At 46.9% G+C, this 21,616-nt stretch overlaps 1 pseudogene; it reads left to right on the top strand.

Annotated features, from left to right (window-relative positions):
- Positions 1 to 21,616, top strand: part of LOC127918044 (protein CLEC16A-like) — an 88,710-nt pseudogene that overhangs the window by 14,288 nt on the left and 52,806 nt on the right.

Below are 21,616 nucleotides of genomic sequence, written 5' to 3'. Positions count from 1 at the left end.
TCACATCTCCTCCTCCACCTCCTCACCACACCTCACTCACCACACCACATCTCACCTCAACCTCTCACCTCACCACACCACCACCATACCTCACCTCACCACACCTCAAAACTCACCACCACCCACACCTCATCTCACCACACCTCACTTTCCACACCTCACAACCACAACACAACTCCACACCACTCACCACACACCTCAACTCATACACACCCACACTACACCTCACCACCACACACACCCCATACTCACCACATCTCATCACACCTCATACACACCACATCTGACCTAACCACACCTCACCACCACAACTCTTTGTCACCTTTGTTTCGTTACACCAGCCCATCAATCACACCTCACACACAACTCCCACTCATCACACACAATACACCACACTGACTCCCATCACCTACCAAACAGCACACATCTCATCACATTTTACACCTCACCTCACATACACCTCATCACACCTCACCTCACTTTACCTCACCACACCTCACCACATCACACCTCATTACACCATCCAACCTCACCACCACTCCACCTCATCACCCTCACCTCACCACACCTCACCTCACACACCTCACCACATCACCACACCTCACCACACATTCACACTCACCTCAACTCATCAGATCACCTCACAATCACACCTCATGTCACTTCACCACCACATCACACCTCACCATCACCTGCACAACTCATCACACCATTTCAGGTCTCTCACACTACACCACACCTCACCACACCACACCTCGTACACTTTTACCACACCATACCTCACCACATTTCCACCATTCACCTCACAACACTTGTGTTTCACCACAAACCACACCTCACTGTCCCACTACCTCACCTCACAACATTTTCTTGCTCATCACCACTTTCACCTCACAACACCACACTATCACAACACAACACCTCACCTCACTTATACACCACTCCGTACCCACTTTTTCACAACTCCACACCTCACTCAGTCACCTTATTACCCATCCTCACCCCCTCACCTCAAAACACAACACCACTATCACCATGACACTGCACCTCCCACCACCACACCTCACCTCATACATGGTGCCACCACTCATCACAACACTCATGCTTGGCATTCACCATACCACACCTCACCACACACCTCCACACCTCACCAGACACACCTCACCTCATTACACCACACCTCACCACACCTTTATCACATCACTCATCACCACACCTCCCTCACCTCATCACTCCTCACACCCTCATCATCACACACCTCACCTCATCACACTTATTACACCTCACCATACCTCACCTCATCACACCTGACCTCAACTCATCACACCGCACCTCATCACACCACAATTCATCACACCACTCCACACCTCACACACTCTTCACCTCAACACACCACACCTCACCACTTCACCTCATCACCACACCTCATCACACCACCTCACCTCTGGACCACACCATACCTCATCACACCACACCTCAACATCACTCATCACCACACCTCACCATTACACCTCTTCACACACGCTCACCTCATCACACCGCTTCACACCTACCACATCACATCACACCTCTTCACACACACCTCACCTCCGCACCACACCATCACACCACACCTCACCTCATCGCTCACACCTCTCACACCACACCTCACCTCATCACACACCTCATCACACCACACCTCACCTCATCACCTCATACCACCTCGTCACACTGACCTCACCACATTCTCACCTCATCACCTCACCTCACCATCACACCTCACCACACCTCATCACTGCACCTCATCACACCACACCTCATATACACCTCATCACACCATACCATTACACCTCATCTGCCTCACACTCATCACACCTCATGATACTCACTCTCACCACACCACATCGGCACCTCACCCACACCTCACCTCATCATACCTCACTACCACACACATCACCCCCACCTCTTCACACCTCATCACATTACACCTCATCACATTCACCTCACACCACACCTCATCACCTCACCCACCCACACCTCATCACACCTCACCTCTTCACTCATCTCATCACACCACACCCACATCACACTCACCTCACCACACCTCACCTCATCACACCGCTTCATACCTCACCACACCTCACCTCTTCACATCACAGCTCACCTCACCTCACACCACATATCACCCGACCTCTCTTCACCATAGAGAAACTGCATATGAACGTTGTTATCTTTGTTGGGTCTCTAGGTGTTTCTCATCATCCACTACCAGCCGCTGGTCAACTCTCTAGCTGAAGTCATCTTCAACGGAGACCTGTCTGTCTTCACACAGCACAAAACCACAGTGAGTACACACACACACACACACATACACATACACATACACACACACACACACACATACACACACACACACATACACACACACATACACACACACACACACACACACACACATACAGTGACCTTCAGAAAGTATTCAGACCCCTCAACTTTGTCCAGGTTTTGTTTTGTTACAGCCCATAATGACATCACAATACCCCATAATGACATCACAATACCCCATAATGACAAAGCTAAAACAGAAATATCACATTTACATAAGTATTCAGACCCTTTACTCAGTACTTTGTTGAAGCATCTTTGGCAGCGATTACAACCTCTAGTCTTCTTGGGTTTCACCCTACAAGCTTGGCACACCTGTATTTGGGGAGTTTCTCCCATTCTTCTCTGCAGATCCTCTCAAGCTCTGTCAGGTTGGATGGGGAGCATGGCTGCACAGCTAATTTCAGGTCTCTCCAGAGATGTTCAATCGGGTCTGGGCTCTGGCTGGGCTTTTCAAGGACATTCAGAGATTTGTCACGAAGCCATTCCTACGTTGTCTTGGCTGTGTGTTTAGGGTCGTTGTCCTGTTAGACTGGGGCGAAGGTTCACTTTCTGAGGTGCTGAGTGCTCTGAAGCAGGGTTTTTATCAAGAATCTCTGTACTTTGCTCCGTTCATCTTTCCTCGGTCCTGACTAGTCTCCCAGTCCCTGCCGCTGAAAAACATCCCCCACAACATGATGCTGCCTCCACCACCATGCTTCACCGTAGGGATGGTGCCAGGTTTCCTCCAGACATGATGCTTGGCATTCAGGCCAAAGAGTTCAATCTTGGTTTCATCAGACCAGAGAATCTTGTTTCTCGTGGTCTGAGAGTCCTTTAGGTGCCTTTCAGCAAACTCCCAGCGGGTTGTCATGTGCCTTTTACTGAGGTGTGGCTTCCGTCTGGCCACTCTACCATAAAGGCCTGATTGGTGGAGAGCTGCAGAGATGGTTGTCCTTCTGGAAGGTTCTCCAATCGGCTGATTGGTGGAGAGCTGCAGAGATGGTTGTCCTTCTGGAAGGTTCTCCAATCGGCTGATTGGTGGAGAGCTGCAGAGATGGTTGTCCTTCTGGAAGGTTCTCCAATCGGCTGATTGGTGGAGAGCTGCAGAGATGGTTGTCCTTCTGGAAGGTTCTCCCATTGGCTGATTGGTGGAGAGCTGCAGAGATGGTTGTCCTTCTGGAAGGTTCTCCCATTGGCTGATTGGATGTCCTCTCTAGCACCTTGCAGATAATCAGGGCGTTTGGTTTTACCTGATATAAGAGTTAACAACTGATCTACTACATTATACATGATGTCCTCTCTAGCAGCTAATCAGGGCGTTTGGTTTTACCTGATATAAGAGTTAACAACTGATCTACTACATTATACATGATGTCCTCTCTAGCAGCTAATCAGGGCGTTTGGTTTTACCTGATATAAGAGTTAACAACTGATCTGATTACATTATACATTATGTCCTCTCTAGCAGCTAATCAGGGCGTTTGGTTTTACCTGATATAAGAGTTAACAACTGATCTACTACATTATACATGATGTCCTCTCTAGCAGCTAATCAGGGCGTTTGGTTTTACCTGATATAAGAGTTAACAACTGATCTACTACATTATACATGATGTCCTCTCTGGCAGCTAATCAGGGCGTTTGGTTTTACCTGATATAAGAGTTAACAACTGATCTACTACATTATACATGATGTCCTCTCTAGCAGCTAATCAGGGCGTTTGGTTTTACCTGATATAAGAGTTAACAACTGATCTACTACATTATACATGATGTCCTCTCTAGCAGCAGCTAATCAGGGCGTTTGGTTTTACCTGATATAAGAGTTAACAACTGATCGACTACATTATACATGATGTCCTCTCTAGCAGCTAATCAGGGCGTTTGGTTTTACCTGATATAAGAGTTAACAACTGATCTACTACATTATACATGATGTCCTCTCTAGCAGCTAATCAGGGCGTTTGGTTTTATCTGATATAAGAGTTAACAACTGATCGACTACATTATACATGATGTCCTCTCTAGCAGCTAATCAGGGCGTTTGGTTTTACCTGATATAAGAGTTAACAACTGATCTACTACATTATACATGATGTCCTCTCTAGCAGCTAATCAGGGCGTTTGGTTTTACCTGATATAAGAGTTAACAACTGATCTACTACATTATACATGATGTCCTCTCTAGCAGCTAATCAGGGCGTTTGGTTTTACCTGATATAAGAGTTAACAACTGATCGACTTTGGTGATTACACCTTAACAGCTGGTGATTCCAGTAACAGGAAGTGGTTGTGACAGAGATGGTCCTTATACATCCTGGCCGCGGGGGGGGGGGGGTGTTAAGATAACAGCTGGTGATTCCAGTAACAGGAAGTGGTTGTGACAGAGATGGTCCTTATACATCCTGGCCAGGGGGGTTAAGATAACAGCTGGTGATTCCAGTAACAGGAAGTGGTTGTGACAGAGATGGTCCTTATACATCCTGGCCGCGGGGGGTTAAGATAATGCCCGTTGCAGATAGAGACAGGATGAACCCAGAGTGGCTTATGGTATGGTGTGCCCCCCCCCCCAATCTACAAGGGAGAGATGGAACAAGGCATTCTGGGTATTATCTATCTAAACTGTGTGTTGTCTGTAAAGGCTTTCAGCTTAACAGTCAGTCAAGACTATTGTAGTGTGTGTGTGTGTGTGTGTGTGTGTGTGTGTCCCTTTTTTCTTCTAAATGTGAGTGGTTTACCTGCTGAAGACTGGCTGTACACCAGCTGCTGCACACACACACACACACACACACACACACACACACACACACAGACACACACACAGACACACACAGACACACACAGACACGCACACACATACATCACAGACAGACAGACAGACAGACAGACAGACAGACAGACAGACAGACAGACAGACAGACAGACAGACAGACAGACAGACAGACAGACAGACACACACATACAGTGACATTAGACCCCTTGACTTTCTCCATATTTTGTTACATACGTTATTCTAAATGTTTTATTTTAATTGATAAATTGTTTTTACCCCCCTCATCAATCACAATACCCCATTATAACAAAGCAACCCCCCTCATCAATCACAATACCCCATTATAACAAAGCAACCCTCATCAATCACAATACCCCATTATAACAAAGCAACCTCCCTCATCAATCACAATGCCCCATTATAACAAAAGCAACCCCTCATCAATCACAATACCCATTATAACAAAGCAACCCCTCATCAGTCTACACACAATGCCCCATTATAACAAAGCAACCCCCCTCATCAGACTACACACAATACCCCCGTTATAACAAAGCAACCCCCCTCATCAATCACAATACCCCATTATAACAAAGCACCCCCCTCATCAATCACAATTCCCACATAACAAAGCAACCCCCTCATCAATCACAATACCCCATTATAACAAAGCAACCCCTCATCAATCACAATACCCCATTATAACAAAAGCAACCCTCATCAATCACAATACCCCATTATAACAAAGCAACCCCCACATCAATCACAATACCCCATTATAACAAAGCAACCCCCCTCATCAATCTACACACAATACCCCATTATAACAAAGCAACCCCCCTCATCAATCACAATACCCCATTATAACAAAACAACCCCCCTCATCAATCACACATACCCCATTATAACAAAACAACCCTCATCAATCACAATACACCCATTATAACAAAACAACCCCCTCATCAATCACAATGCCCCTATTATAACAAAACAGCCCCCCTCATCAATCACAATACAGACATAACAAAACAACCCCCATCAATCACAATGCCCCATTATAACAAACACCCCCCTCATCAATCACACCCCATTATAACAAACAACCCTCATCAATCACAGACCCCATTATAACAAACAACCCCCACAATCACAATACCCCATTATAACAAAACAACCCCCAAATGCCCCGTCAATCACAATAACCCCGTTATAACAAACAACCCCCTCAGATCACAATGCCCCATTATAACAAAGCAACCCCCTCATCAATCAGACCCCATTATAACAAAGCAACCCCCCTCATCAATCACAATACCCCATTATAACAAAGCAGCCCCCTCATCAATCACAATACCCCATTATAACAAAGCAACCCCCTCATCAATCACAATACCCCATTATAACAAACAGCCCCCTCATCAATCACAATGCCCCGTTACAGACAGACAGACAATCACAGACAAAGCACATCAATCACAATGCCCCCGTTATAACAAACACCCCCCTCATCAGACAGATTATAACAAAGAACCTCATCAATCACAATGACATTATAACAAACACACCCTCATCAATCACAATACCCCATTATAACAAAACAACCCCCTCATCAATCACAATACATTATAACAAACAACCCCCCTCATCAATCACAGACCCCATTATAACAAACAGCCCCCTCATCAATCACAATACCCATTATAACAAAGCAACCCCTCATCAATCACAATACCCATTATAACAAAGCAACCCCCTCACACATCACAATGCCCCATTATAACAAAGCAACCCCCTCATCAATCACAATACCCCAGATAACAAAGACAGACCCCCTCATCAATCACAGACCCCCGTTATAACAAACAACCCCTCATCAGATCACAGACCCATTATAACAAACAGATCAGACACACCCCAGATAACAAACAGATCAATCACAATACCCCAGATAACAAAGCAGACAGACAGACCCCATTATAACAAACAACCCCCCTCCTCATCAGACACACCCCGTTATAACAAAGCAACCCTCCTCATCAGATCACAATACCCCATTATAACAAAGCAACCCCCTCATCAGATCAGACAGACAGATAACAAACAACCCCCTCCTCATCAATCACAGTGACCCATTCAAAGACCCCCTCACTTTCAATCACAATTTTGTAACAAAGCAATCATCAATCACAATGCCCCATTTTAACAAAGATCAAATCACAATGTTTATAACAAAGCAACCCCCCTCATCAATCACAATACCCCATTATAACAAAGCAACCCCTCATCAATCATAATACCACCCCGTTATAACAAAGCAACCCCATCATCAATCACAATACCCCATTATAAATAAAGCAACCCCCCATCAATCACACAATACAATACCCCATTATAACAAAAACCCCCTCATCAATCACAATGCCCCATTATAACAAAGCAACCCCCCCATCAATCACAATACCCCATTATAACAAAGCAACCCCTCATCAATCACAATACCCATTATAACAAAGCAACCCCCCATCAATCACAATACCCCCCGTTATAACAAAGCAACCCCCCTCCTCATCAATCACAATACCCCATTATAACAAAGCAACCCCCATCATCAATCACAATACCCCATTATAACAAAGCAACCCCCCTCATCAATCACAATGCCCCATTATAACAAAGCAACCCCCCTCATCAATCACAATACCCCATTATAACAAAGCAACCCCTCATCAATCACAAATACCCCATTATAACAAAGCAACCCCCCATCAATCACAATACCCCATTATAACAAAGCAACCCCCTCTCATCAATCAATGCCCCCGTTATAACAAAGCAACCCCCTCCATCAATCACAATACCCCATTATAACAAAGCAACCCCTCATCAATCACAATACCCCATTATAACAAAGCAACCCCCTCATCAATCTACAATACCCCATTATAACAAAGCAACCCCTCATCAATCACAATACCCCATTATAACAAAGCAACCCCCCTCATCAATCACAATACCCCCGTTATAACAAACAACCCCTCATCAATCACAATACCCCCGTTATAACAAAGCAACCCCTCTCATCAATCACAATACCCCATTATAACAAAGCAACCCCCCTCATCAATCACAATACCCCATTATAACAAAGCAACCCCCCTCATCAATCACAATACCCCATTATAACAAAGCAACCCCCTCATCAATCACAATACCCCATTATAACAAAGCAACCCCCCTCATCAATCACAATACCCCATTATAACAAAGCAACCCTCATCAATCACAATACCCCATTATAACAAAGCAACCCCTCATCAATCACAATACCCCATTATAACAAAGCAACCCCCCTCATCAATCACAATACCCCATTATAACAAAGCAACCCCCCTCATCAATCACAATACCCCATTATAACAAACAACCCCTCATCAATCACAATAACCCATTATAACAAAGCAACCCCCTCATCAATCACAATACCCCATTATAACAAAGCAGCCCCCCTCATCAATCACAATACCCCATTATAACAAAGCAACCCCTCATCAATCACAATACCCCGTTATAACAAAGCATCAATCACAATACCCCATTATAACAAAGCAACCCCCTCATCAATCACAATACCCCATTATAACAAAGCAACCCCTCATCAATCACAATACCCCCATTATAACAAAGCAAATTCATCAATCACAATACCCCATTATAACAAAGCAACCCCCATCAATCTACACAATACCCCATTATAACAAAGCAACCCCCTCCTCATCAATCACAATACCCGTTATAACAAAGCAACCCCCCCATCAATCTATCAATCACAATACCCCATTATAACAAAGCAACCCCCTCATCAATCACAATACCCCATTATAACAAAAGAACCCCCTCATCAATCACAATACCCCATTATAACAAAGCAACCCCCCTCATCAATCACAATACCCCATTATAACAAAGCAACCCCCCTCATCAATCACAATCCCCATTATAACAAAGCAACCCCCCTCAATCACAATACCCCATTATAACAAAGCAACCCCCTCATCAATCACAATACCTCATTATAACAAAGCAACCCCTCATCAATCACAATACCCCATTATAACAAAGCAACCCCCTCATCAATCACAATACCCCATTATAACAAAGCAACCCCCCTCATCAATCTCCCCGTTATAACAAAGCAACCCTCATCAATCACAATACCCCATTATAACAAAGCAACCCCCTCATCAATCACAATACCCCATTATAACAAAGCAACCCCCTCATCAATCACAATGCCCCATTATAACAAAGCAACCCCCCTCATCAATCACAATACCCCATTATAACAAAGCAACCCCTCATCAATCACAATACCCCATTATAACAAAGCAACCCCCTCATCAATCACAATACCCCATTATAACAAAGCAACCCCCCATCAATCACAATACCCCATTATAACAAAAAACCCCCATCAAATCACAATCTAACAAAGCACCCCCATCAATCACAATACCCCATTATAACAAAGCAACCCCCATTATAACAAAGTAGCCCCCAATCACAATACCCCATTATAACAAAGCAACCCCCCTCATCAATCACAATACCCCCGTTATAACAAAACAACCCCCCTCATCAATCACAATACCCCATTATAACAAAGCAACCCCTCATCAATCACAATACCCCATTATAACAAACAGCCCCCCTCATCAATCACAATACCCCATTATAACAAAGCAACCCCCCCCCCCTCATCTATCACAATACCCCATTGATAACACAAAATGGAGACAGCCAACCTGACTATACAAAATTAAAGCTCCTTCGCCTTGTCTTTCATCTATGAGCGTTGTGTGTTTGAACATTTTCTCTCCCCCCTCTCTCTCTCTATCTCTCTCTCTCTCTCTCTGTCTCTGTCTCTGTCTCTGTCTCTGTCTCTGTCTCTCTCTCTGTCTCTGTCTCTGTCTCTCTCTCTCTCCCTCTCCTCCCTCCATCTCGCACCATCCCTCCCTTCCTTCCTCTGTCTCTCCAGGTCAGCGCAGGCGTCCGTCGCTTCACCAAGCCTCCTGAGTCTCTGGAGCGGTCTCTGGAGCTGTCCTGCAATCGGGGGCGCAAGCGAGCCCAGAAACGCCCCAACTATAAGAACCTGGGAGAGGAGGAGGAGGAAGAGGAGAGGCCGGGGGGAGGAGAGGAGGGCTTGGAGGACAGCGAGAGAGAGAGGGAGAAGGCTAAAGGTACAGAAGGGAGCAGTAAGGGAAGCAGCAGGACAAGTGGGGAGATGGAAGGTGAGTGTGAGGACAGGAGAACTACATATCCCATCACCACCCTGTGATTACCTCACCCAGGAGCCAGTGCGGCAGTGGTCCTCCTCTCCAAACTGTCACCCTCCGGAAATCAAATTTATAAAAATGCGTCAATAAGATTACATTCGAATCAAATTAATATAAAACGTAGAATCAATACGTTAGTTTTTTTTTCTTCATCTGAACACACAAAAAAAAAAAATCCAGTTTGGAGATGAGGCCCGTCTTCACTCTGTGAATGTCACTACCACGGTCTCCACGGTTACAAGTGTCACTACCGCGGTCTCCACGGTTACAACTGTCACTACCGCGGTCTCCGCGGTTACAACTGTCACTACCGCGGTCTCCCGTGGTTACGCCATTTCATCCTGTGCTCCTCACCTCTCATCTCTCCTGGTGTTTTCATACGACTACATTATTATGATGAATGTCCCCCTGCTGTGTGTTGTAGTGTAATAACAGGCTGTGTGTTCTGGTGTAATAACAGGCTGTGTGTTCTGGTGTAATAACAGGCTGTGTGTTCTGGTGTAATAACAGGCTGTGTGTTCTGGTGTAATAACAGGCTGTGTGTAATAACAGGCTGTGTGTTCTGGTGTAATAACAGGCTGTGTGTTCTGGTGTAATAACAGGCTGTGTGTTCTGGTGTAATAACAGGCTGTGTGTTCTGGTGTAATAACAGGCTGTGTGTTCTGGTGTAATAACAGGCTGTGTGTTCTGGTGTAATAACAGGCTGTGTGTTCTGGTGTAATAACAGGCTGTGTGTTCTGGTGTAATAACAGGCTGTGTGTTCTGGTGTAATAACAGGCTGTGTGTTCTGGTGTAATAACAGGCTGTGTGTTCTGGTGTAATAACAGGCTGTGTGTTCTGGGTGTAATCAGGCTGTGTGTTCTGTGTAATAACAGGCTGTGTGTTCTGGTGTAATAACAGGCTGTGTGTTCTGGTGTAATAACAGGCTGTGTGTTCTGGTGTAATAACAGGCTGTGTGTTCTGGTGTAATAACAGGCTGTGTGTTCTGGTGTAATAACAGGCTGTGTGTTCTGGTGTAATAACAGGCTGTGTGTTCTGGTGTAATAACAGGCTGTGTGTTCAGGCTGTGTGTTCTGGTGTAATAACAGGCTGTGTGTTCTGGTGTAATAACAGGCTGTGTGTTCTGGTGTAATAACAGGCTGTGTGTTCTGGTGTAATAACAGGCTGTGTGTTCTGGTGTAATAACAGGCTGTGTGTTCTGTGTAATAACAGGCTGTGTGTTCTGGTGTAATAACAGGCTGTGTGTTCTGGTGTAATAACAGGCTGTGTGTTCTGGTGTAATAACAGGCTGTGTGTTCTGGTGTAATAACAGGCTGTGTGTTCAGGCTGTGTGTAATAACAGGCTGTGTGTAATGTAACAACAGCTGTGTGTTCTGGTGTAATAACAGGCTGTGTGTTCTGGTGTAATAACAGGCTGTGTGTTCTGGTGTAATAACAGGCTGTGTGTTCTGGTGTAATAACAGGCTGTGTGTTCTAATAACAGGCTGTAATAACAGGCTGTGTGTTCTGGTGTAATAACAGGCTGTGTGTAATAACAGGCTGTGTGTTCTGGTAATAACAGGCTGTAATAACAGGCTGTGTGTTCTGGTGTAATAACAGGCTGTGTGTTCTGGTGTAATAACAGGCTGTGTGTTCTGGTGTAATAACAGGCTGTGTGTTCTAGTGTAATAACAGGCTGTGTGTTCTGGTGTAATAACAGGCTGTGTGTTCTGGTGTAATAACAGGCTGTGTGTTCTGGTGTAAAAACAGGCTGTGTGTTCTGGTGTAATAACAGGCTGTGTGTTCTGGTGTAATAACAGGCTGTGTGTTCTGGTGTAATAACAGGCTGTGTGTTCTGGTGTAATAACAGGCTGTGTGTTCTGGTGTAATAACAGGCTGTGTGTTCTGGTGTAATAACAGGCTGTGTGTTCTAGTGTAATAACAGGCTGTGTGTAATAACAGGCTGTGTGTTCTGGTGTAATAACAGGCTGTGTGTTCTGGTGTAATAACAGGCTGTGTGTTCTGGTGTAATAACAGGCTGTGTGTTCTGGTGTAATAACAGGCTGTGTGTTCTGGTGTAATAACAGGCTGTGTGTTCTGGTGTAATAACAGGCTGTGTGTTCTGGTGTAATAACAGGCTGTGTGTTCTGGTGTAATAACAGGCTGTGTGTTCTGGTGTAATAACAGGCTGTGTGTTCTGGTGTAATAACAGGCTGTGTGTTCTGGTGTAATAACAGGCTGTGTGTTTTGGTGTAATAACAGGCTGTGTGTTCTGGTGTAATAACAGGCTGTGTGTTCTGGTGTAATAACAGGCTGTGTGTTCTGGTGTAATAACAGGCTGTGTGTTCTGGTGTAATAACAGGCTGTGTGTTCTAGTGTAATAACAGGCTGTGTGTTCTGGTGTAATAACAGGCTGTGTGTTCTAGTGTAATAACAGGCTGTGTGTTCTGGTGTAATAACAGGCTGTGTGTTCTGGTGTAATAACAGGCTGTGTGTTCTGGTGTAATAACAGGCTGTGTGTAATAACAGGCTGTGTGTTCTGTGTAATAACAGGCTGTGTGTTCTGTAATAACAGGCTGTAATAACAGGCTGTGTGTTCTGGTGTAATAACAGGCTGTGTGTGTGTGTAATAACAGGCTGTGTGTTCTGGTGTAATAACAGGCTGTGTGTTCTGGTGTAATAACAGGCTGTGTGTTCTGGTGTAATAACAGGCTGTGTGTAATAACAGGCTGTGTGTTCTGGTGTAATAACAGGCTGTGTGTTCTGGTGTAATAACAGGCTGTGTGTTCTGGTGTAATAACAGGCTGTGTGTTCTGTGTGTAATAACAGGCTGTGTGTTCTGGTGTAATAACAGGCTGTGTGTTCTGGTGTAATAACAGGCTGTGTGTTCTGGTGTAATAACAGGCTGTGTGTTCTGGTGTAATAACAGGCTGTGTGTTCTGGTGTAATAACAGGCTGTGTGTTCTGGTGTAATAACAGGCTGTGTGTAATAACAGGCTGTGTGTAATAACAGGCTGTGTGTTCTAGTGTAATAACAGGGCTGTGTGTAATAACAGGCTGTGTGTTCCAGGCTGTGATAGAGATGGTGGTGATGGACAAGGGGAAGGAGAACGGCTGTGTGTTCTGGTGTCGGCTGACTGGAACAGAATATCACCTGTGTGTTTTGTGTACGGGAGAAGACTGCTGCCGCTGCTCGCACACAGAGGAAGAGGTACACACACACAGGGCTGTGTGTTCACACACACTGTGTGTTCACACAGGCACTGGGTGTAATACACTGTGTGTTCACACACACACACACACACACACTGGTGTACACACTGTGTGTTCACAACACACACACTGGGTGTACACTGTGTGTTCAGACAACACAGTGTGTTCTGGAAGAACAGGCTGTACACACACACACACACACACACACACACACAACACAGACACACACAGAGGAAGAGGTACACACACACTACACACACACACACACACTACACACACTGTGTGTTCTGGTGTACAGACACACACACACACAGAGGAAGAGGTACACACAAACACACACACAACAGGCTACACACACACTGTGTGTAATAACATTGTGTGTCCTAGGGGAGGGTTTAGTATTGTGTATCTAGTCTAGGGGAGGGTTTAGTATTGTGTATCTAGGGTGGAGGGTTTAGTATTGTGTATCTAGGGAGGGTTTAGTATTGTGGAAAGTTAGGGGGTGGAAAGGTGACCCTACTCTGTCTGGGGTGGAAAGGTAGGGGGTGGAAAGGGGAAGGTAGGCCTACTCTGTCTAGGGTGGAAAGGTAGGCCTACTCTGTCTAGGGTGGAAAGGTAGACCCTACTCTGTCTGGGGTGGAAAGGTAGGGGGGGGTGGAAAGGTAGGCCTACTCTGTCTGGGTGGAAAGGTAGGCCCTACGCTGTCTGGGGTGGAAAGGTAGGGGGTGGAAATGTTGGGGGGTGGAAAGGTAGACCCTACTCTGTCTGGGGTGGAAAGGTAGGGGGTGGAAATGTCTGGGGGTGGAAAGGTGACCCTACTCTGTCTGGGGTGGAAAGGTAGGGGGGTGGAAAGGTAGGCCCTACTCTGTCTGGGGTGGAAAGGTAGACCCTACTCTGTCTGGGGTGGAAAGGTAGGTCCTACTCTGTCTGGGGTGGAAAGGTAGGTCCTACTCTGTCTCGGGTGGAAAGGTAGGTCCTACTCTGTCTGGGGTGGAAAGGTAGGCCTACTCTGTCTGGGGTGGAAAGGTAGACCCTACTCTGTCTAGGGGTGGAAAGGTAGGTCTACTCTGTCTGGGGTGGAAAGGTAGGTCCTACTCTGTCTGGGGTGGAAAGGTAGGTCCTACTCTGTCTGGGGTGGAAAGGTAGGCCTACTCTGTCTGGGGTGGAAAGGTAGGTCCTACTCTGTCTGGGGTGGAAAGGTAGGCCCTACTCTGTCTAGGGTGGAAAGGTAGACCCTACTCTGTCTAGGGTGGAAAGGTAGACCCTACTCTGTCTAGGGTGGAAAGGTAGGTCCTACTCTGTCTGGGGTGGAAAGGTAGACTCTACTCTGTCTGGGGTGGAAAGGTAGGTCCTACTCTGTCTGGGGTGGAAAGGTAGACCTACTCTGTCTAGGGTGGAAAGGTAGGTCCTACTCTGTCTAGGGTGGAAAGGTAGACCCTACTCTGTCTGGGGTGGAAAGGTAGGTCCTACTCTGTCTAGGGTTGAAAGGTAGGTCCTACTCTGTCTGGGGGTGGAAAGGTAGGTCCTACTCTGTCTGGGGTGGAAAGGTAGGCCCTACTCTGTCTGGGGTGGAAAGGTAGGCCCTACTCTGTCTGGGGTGGAAAGGTAGGCCCTACTCTGTCTAGGGTGGAAAGGTAGACCCTACTCTGTCTGGGGTGGAAAGGTAGACCCTACTCTGTCTGAGGGTGGAAAGGTAGGCCTAGTCTGTCTGGGGTGGAAAGGTAGGTCCTACTCTGTCTGGGGTGGAAAGGTAAGCCCTACTCTGTCTGGGGTGGAAAGGTAGGTCCTACTCTGTCTGGGGTGGAAAGGTAAGCCTACTCTGTCTGGGGGGGAAAGGTAGACCCTACTCTGTCTGGGGTGGAAAGGTAGACCCTACTCTGTGTGGTTGGAAAGGTAGGTCCTACTCTGTCTGGGGTGGAAAGGTAGGTCCTACTCTGTCTGGGGTGGAAAGGTAGACCCTACTCTGTCTGGGGTGGAAAGGTAGGCCTACTCTGTCTAGGGTGGAAAAGTAGACCCTACTCTGTCTGGGGTGGAAAGGTAGACCCTACTCTGTCTGGGGTGGAAAGGTAGGTCCTACTCTGTCTGGGGTGGAAAGGTAGGTCCTACTCTGTCTGGGGTGGAAAGGTAGGCCTACTCTGTCTGGGGTGGGTGAAAGGTAGGGCCTACTCTGTCTGGGGTGGAAAGGTAGGTCCTACTCTGTCTGGGGTGGAAAGGTAGGTCCTACTCTGTCTGGGGTGGAAAGGTAGGCCCTACTCTGTCTGGGGTGGAAAGGTAGGCCCTACTCTGTCTGGGGTGGAAAGGTAGGTCCTACTCTGTCTGGGGTGGAAAGGTAGGTCCTACTCTGTCTGGGGTGGAAAGGTAGGTCCTACTCTGTCTAGGGTGGAAAGGTAGGCCCTACTCTGTCTAGGGTGGAAAGGTAGGTCCTACTCTGTCTGTCTGGGGTGGAAAGGTAGGTCCTACTCTGTCTCGGGTGGAAAGGTAGGTCCTACTCTGTCTGGGGTGGAAAGGTAGGCCCTACTCTGTCTGGGGTGGAAAGGTAGGTCCTACTCTGTCTAGGGTGGAAAGGTAGGTCCTACTCTGTCTAGGGTGGAAAGGTAGGTCCTACTCTGTCTAGGGTGGAAAGGTAGGTCCTACTCTGTCTGGGGTGGAAAGGTAGGCCTACTCTGTCCAGGGTGGAAAGGTAGACCCTACTCTGTCTCGGGTGGAAAGGTAGGCCTACTCTGTCTAGGGTGGAAAGGTAAGCCCTACTCTGTCTGGGGTGGAAAGGTAGACCCTACTCTATCTAGGGTGGAAAGGTAGGCCTACTCTGTCTAGGGTGGAAAGGTAAGCCCTACTCTGTCTGGGGTGGAAAGGTAGACCCTACTCTATCTAGGGTGGAAAGGTAGACCCTACTCTGTCTGGGGTGGAAGGTAGGCCCTACTCTGTCTAGGGTGGAAAGGTAGACCCTACTCTGTCTAGGTGGAAAGGTAGGTCCCTACTCTGTCTAGGGTGGAAAGGTAGACCCTACTCTGTCTGGGTGGAAAAAGGAGGTCCTAGGCCCTGGAATCATCCACTGTCTGGGGAGCTGGTATGAGGACTCTGTCTAGGGATGGAAATCCACTAGACCCTGACTCTGTCTAGGGTGGGAAAGCCACTAAGCCCTACTCTGTCTGGGGTGGAAAGGTAGGTCCTACTCTGTCTGGGATGGAAAGGTAGTCTGTAGTGTGTGTGTGTGTGTGTGTGTGTGTGTGTGTGTGTGTGTGTGTGTGTGTGTGTGTGTGAATCCCATACATTCTCTTATTCTCTTATGGTCATAAGAATGGAAGAGGAAGACGAATGAGTTTCACATCTCTGTTGGTTGACTGGTCTTCACTGGAAGGAGCTCCTGCTGTATGAGGATTCAGTGGAATCATCCACTAATCCACTGGAAGGAGCTCCTGCTGTATGAGGATTCAGTGGAATCATCCACTAATCCACTGGAAGGATCTCCTGCTGTATGAGGATTCAGGGGAATCATCCACTAATCCACTGGAAGGAGCTCCTGCTGTATGAGGATTCAGTGGAATCATCCACTAATCCACTGGAAGGAGCTCCTGCTGTATGAGGATTCAGTGGAATCATCCACTAATCCACTGGAAGGAGCTCCTGCTGTATGAGGATTCAGGGGAATCATCCACTAATCCACTGGAAGGAGCTCCTGCTGTATGAGGATTCAGTGGAATCATCCACTAATCCACTGGAAGGAGCTCCTGCTGTATGAGGATTCAGTGGAATCATCCACTAATCCACTGGAAGGAGCTCCTGCTGTATGAGGATTCAGGGGAATCATCCACTAATCCACTGGAAGGAGCTCCTGCTGTATGAGGATTCAGGGGAATCATCCACTAATCCACTGGAAGGAGCTCCTGCTGTATGAGGATTCAGTGGAATCATCCACTAATCCACTGGAAGGAGCTCCTGCTGTATGAGGATTCAGTGGAATCATCCACTAATCCACTGGAAGGAGCTCCTGCTGTATGAGGATTCAGTGGAATCATCCACTAATCCACTGGAAGGAGCTCCTGCTGTATGAGGATTCAGTGGAATCATCCACTAATCCACTGGAAGGAGCTCCTGCTGTATGAGGATTCAGTGGAATCATCCACTAATCCACTGAAGGAGCTCCTGCTGTATGAGGATTCAGTGGAATCATCCACTAATCCACTGGAAGGAGCTCCTGCTGTATGAGGATTCAGTGGAATCATCCACTAATCCACTGGAAGGAGCTCCTGCTGTATGAGGATTCAGGGAATCATCCACTAATCCACTGGAAGGAGCTCCTGCTGTATGAGGATTCAGTGGAATCATCCACTAATCCACTGGAAGGAGCTCCTGCTGTATGAGGATTCAGTGGAATCATCCACTAATCCACTGGAAGGAGCTCCTGCTGTATGAGGATTCAGTGGAATCATCCACTAATCCACACTGGAAGGAGCTCCTGCTGTATGAGGATTCAGTGGAATCATCCACTAATCCACTGGAAGGAGCTCCTGCTGTATGAGGATTCAGTGGAATCATCCACTAATCCACTGGAAGGAGCTCCTGCTGTATGAGGATTCAGTGGAATCATCCACTAATCCACTGGAAGGAGCTCCTGCTGTATGAGGATTCAGTGGAATCATCCACTAATCCACTGGAAGGAGCTCCTGCTGTATGAGGATTCAGTGGAATCATCCACTAATCCACTGGAAGGAGTTCCTGCTGTATGAGGATTCAGTGGAATCATCCACTAATCCACTGGAAGGAGCTCCTGCTGTATGAGGATTCAGTGGAATCATCCACTAATCCACTGGAAGGAGCTCCTGCTGTATGAGGATTCAGTGGAATCATCCACTAATCCACTGGAAGGAGCTCCTGCTGTATGAGGATTCAGTGGAATCATCCACTAATCCACTGGAAGGAGCTCCTGCTGTATGAGGATTCAGGGGAATCATCCACTAATCCACTGGAAGGAGCTCCTGCTGTATGAGGATTCAGGGAATCATCCACTAATCCACTGGAAGGAGCTCCTGCTGTATGAGGATTCAGGGGAATCATCCACTAATCCACTGGAAGGAGCTCCTGCTGTATGAGGATTCAGTGGAATCATCCACTAATCCACTGGAAGGAGCTCCTGCTGTATGAGGATTCAGTGGAATCATCCACTAATCCACTGGAAGGAGCTCCTGCTGTATGAGGATTCAGTGGAATCATCCACTAATCCACTGGAAGGAGCTCCTGCTGTATGAGGATTCAGTGGAATCATCCACTAATCCACTGGAAGGAGCTCCTGCTGTATGAGGATTCAGTGGAATCATCCACTAATCCACTGGAAGGAGCTCCTGCTGTATGAGGATTCAGTGGAATCATCCACTAATCCACTGGAAGGAGCTCCTGCTGTATGAGGATTCAGTGGAATCATCCACTAATCCACTGGAAGGAGCTCCTGCTGTATGAGGATTCAGTGGAATCATCCACTAATCCACTGGAAGGAGCTCCTGCTGTATGAGGATTCAGTGGAATCATCCACTAATCCACTGGAAGGAGCTCCTGCTGTATGAGGATTCAGTGGAATCATCCACTAATCCACTGGAAGGAGCTCCTGCTGTATGAGGATTCAGTGGAATCATCCACTAATCCACTGGAAGGAGCTCCTGCTGTATGAGGATTCAGTGGAATCATCCACTAATCCACTGGAAGGAGCTCCTGCTGTATGAGGATTCAGTGGAATCATCCACTAATCCACTGGAAGGAGCTCCTGCTGTATGAGGATTCAGTGGAATCATCCACTAATCCACTGGAAGGAGCTCCTGCTGTATGAGGATTCAGGGGAATCATCCACTAATCCACTGGAAGGAGTTCCTGCTGTATGAGGATTCAGTGGAATCATCCACTAATCCACTGGAAGGAGCTCCTGCTGTATGAGGATTCAGTGGAATCATCCACTAATCCACTGTAAGGAGCTCCTGCTGTATGAGGATTCAGTGGAATCATCCACTAATCCACTGGAAGGAGCTCCTGCTGTATGAGGATTCAGTGGAATCATCCACTAATCCACTGGAAGGAGCTCCTGCTGTATGAGGATTCAGTGGAATCATCCACTAATCCACTGGAAGGAGCTCCTGCTGTATGAGGATTCAGTGGAATCATCCACTAATCCACTGGAAGGAGCTCCTGCTGTATGAGGATTCAGTGGAATCATCCACTAATCCACTGGAAGGAGCTCCTGCTGTATGAGGATTCAGTGGAATCATCCACTAATCCACTGGAAGGAGCTCCTGCTGTATGAGGATTCAGTGGAATCATCCACTAATCCACTGGAAGGAGCTCCTGCTGTATGAGGATTCAGTGGAATCATCCACTAATCCACTGGAAGGAGCTCCTGCTGTATGAGGATTCAGTGGAATCATCCACTAATCCACTGGAAGGAGCTCCTGCTGTATGAGGATTCAGTGGAATCATCCACTAATCCACTGGAAGGAGCTCCTGCTGTATGAGGATTCAGTGGAATCATCCACTAATCCACTGGAAGGAGCTCCTGCTGTATGAGGATTCAGTGGAATCATCCACTAATCCACTGGAAGGAGCTCCTGCTGTATGAGGATTCAGTGGAATCATCCACTAATCCACTGGAAGGAGCTCCTGCTGTATGAGGATTCAGTGGAATCATCCACTAATCCACTGGAAGGAGCTCCTGCTGTATGAGGATTCAGTGGAATCATCCACTAATCCACTGGAAGGAGCTCCTGCTGTATGAGGATTCAGTGGAATCATCCACTAATCCACTGGAAGGAGCTCCTGCTGTATGAGGATTCAGTGGAATCATCCACTAATCCACTGGAAGGAGCTCCTGCTGTATGAGGATTCAGGGAATCATCCACTAATCCACTGGAAGGAGCTCCTGCTGTATGAGGATTCAGTGGGAATCATCCACTAATCCACTGGAAGGAGCTCCTGCTGTATGAGGATTCAGTGGAATCATCCACTAATCCACTGGAAGGAGCTCCTGCTGTATGAGGATTCAGGGAATCATCCACTAATCCACTGGAAGGAGCTCCTGCTGTATGAGGATTCAGGGAATCATCCACTAATCCACTGGAAGGAGCTCCTGCTGTATGAGGATTCAGGGAATCATCCACTAATCCACTGGAAGGAGCTCCTGCTGTATGAGGATTCAGGGAATCATCCACTAATCCACTGGAAGGAGCTCCTGCTGTATGAGGATTCAGTGGAATCATCCACTAATCCACTGGAAGGAGCTCCTGCTGTATGAGGATTCAGGGAATCATCCACTAATCCACTGGAAGGAGTTCCTGCTGTATGAGGATTCAGTGGAATCATCCACTAATCCACTGGAAGGAGCTCCTGCTGTATGAGGATTCAGTGGAATCATCCACTAATCCACTGGAAGGAGCTCCTGCTGTATGAGGATTCAGTGGAATCATCCACTAATCCACTGGAAGGAGCTCCTGCTGTATGAGGATTCAGTGGAATCATCCACTAATCCACTGGAAGGAGCTCCTGCTGTATGAGGATTCAGTGAATCATCCACTAATCCACTGGAAGGAGCTCCTGCTGTATGAGGATTCAGGGGAATCATCCACTAATCCACTGGAAGGAGCTCCTGCTGTATGAGGATTCAGTGGAATCATCCACTAATCCACTGGAAGGAGCTCCTGCTGTATGAGGATTCAGTGGAATCATCCACTAATCCACTGGAAGGAGCTCCTGCTGTATGAGGATTCAGTGGAATCATCCACTAATCCACTGGAAGGAGCTCCTGCTGTATGAGGATTCAGGGAATCATCCACTAATCCACTGGAAGGAGCTCCTGCTGTATGAGGATTCAGTGGAATCATCCACTAATCCACTGGAAGGAGCTCCTGCTGTATGAGGATTCAGTGGAATCATCCACTAATCCACTGGAAGGAGCTCCTGCTGTATGAGGATTCAGTGGAATCATCCACTAATCCAC

This window comes from Oncorhynchus keta, unplaced genomic scaffold (assembly GCF_023373465.1).
Source record: "Oncorhynchus keta strain PuntledgeMale-10-30-2019 unplaced genomic scaffold, Oket_V2 Un_contig_1289_pilon_pilon, whole genome shotgun sequence".
NCBI lineage: Eukaryota > Metazoa > Chordata > Actinopteri > Salmoniformes > Salmonidae > Oncorhynchus > Oncorhynchus keta.
This window is presented reverse-complemented; position numbering and strand designations above follow the sequence as displayed.